The following is a 1533-nucleotide window of genomic DNA, read 5'->3' on the forward strand; positions in this document are numbered from 1 at the left end:
CTAGTTTTTCCTTCAATTTGTGCTGTGTAAACTATCTGATATCAATGCACAGGGGAATAGGATTCCATATTGTTCTCCTTATACGTTTTTTTTAAAGAATATTTTTTAGAATATTCTAGAATGTGTGATGGGTGGTGATCACTTCTCCCAATATGGATGAAACTACTTTGCTCAGGTGATCAGTGAGTACCTGAGAAACTCCCAACTGTCTTACTATTAACACCTTCTAAAGGGGTCAATGACCTTAACTTGACAATAGCAAGGCCTCCAGTGTCCTGTGAGTCTTCTTTGAAATATGAAAGTGCTTTCTCAGCCTCCCTTTTTCCTCACCTCCCCCAACCCCATGGTATATAATCAGCCACCTCTCAGAACCGGGGGCAGCAGCTCTTTCCGCCCACGGGTCCTATCCCCGTGCTTTAATAAACCATTTTGCACCTAAGATGCCTCAAGAATTCTTTCTTGGTTGTTGGCTCCATACCACACCCCACTGAATCTCACCTATATTCTACGACCTCATCACCAAATGACGGATGATGATGGTGCTGCGGAAGGCTCCGGAGGGCCTGGGGGCCCTGGAATGAGAGCTCGCGGTGGCTTCTGTGGAGGCTTGGCAGCGGCATCTGGGGCCAAGGCCAGGGAGCTCGCGGAGGCAAGGCCGAGGACAAGGAGTGGATCCCCACCACCAAGCTGCGCTGCCTGGTCAAGGACATGAAATCAAGTCCCTGGAGGAGATTTATCTCTTCTCCCTACCCATCAAGGAATCTGAGCTCATTGATTTCCTCCTGGGAGCATCCCTCAAGGATGAGGTTTTGAAGATCATGCCTGTGCAAAAGCAGACCCATGCTGGCCAGCGGGACAGGTTCAAGGCATTTGTTGCCATTGGAGATTACAATGGACACGTTGGCCTGGGTGTCAAGTGCTCCAAGGAGGTAGCCACTGCCATCCGTGGGGCCATCATCTTGGCCAAGCTTTCCATCGTCCCCGTGCGGCAAGGCTACTGGGGGAACAAGATCGGCAAGCCCCGCGTTGGGTGCCATATGATGAGGTCATATCAATGGGCTGCCGTTGTACCCAGAAAAGCTCGCGCTTGAAATTCTGGGCCCTGGGTAGTGGGGTTACAGAGCTTTTATAGGGCAGTGCAGGGGGTCAGGTTACAAGGGCTGTGCTGACTGCTGGTAGGTAGGTTTAAATTAGGGGGGCTTGCTTTAGGTGGAAACAGTGGTCAGGGCAGTGGTGGGAAGCTTGTTTACAGAAGCAGAAATGGCTGGTTATCTCTTGCTCAAGCGGGACTCCTGGTTATCTCTTAGTATTGCTAGTAACTTTCCATCTTCTGGGGCCTGCTGGGCTAGGTCTGCTCTGGGCAATTTTCCTTTTCAGCTCCAGGGCATGAATAACTTATGGAGGATACCTGGACGCTTGTCTTTGTTTAAACCAGTTCCTGGATGCCTGAGAGGACATGTACACCAGACCACAATCCTCAATAAAAGCCCAGACCCCAAGCAAAGGAGAGACTCACCCTCCCTTCAGGGTCTT

General features: G+C 50.4%; 1 pseudogene; it reads left to right on the forward strand.

The window, feature by feature from the left end:
* Nucleotides 1–523: 523 nt before the first annotated feature.
* Nucleotides 524–1091, forward strand: LOC113251095 (40S ribosomal protein S2-like; annotated as a pseudogene).
* The last annotated feature ends 442 nt before the right edge of the window (nt 1092–1533 follow it).

Source organism: Ursus arctos, unplaced genomic scaffold, assembly GCF_023065955.2.
Source record: "Ursus arctos isolate Adak ecotype North America unplaced genomic scaffold, UrsArc2.0 scaffold_10, whole genome shotgun sequence".
NCBI classification, from domain to species: domain Eukaryota; kingdom Metazoa; phylum Chordata; class Mammalia; order Carnivora; family Ursidae; genus Ursus; species Ursus arctos.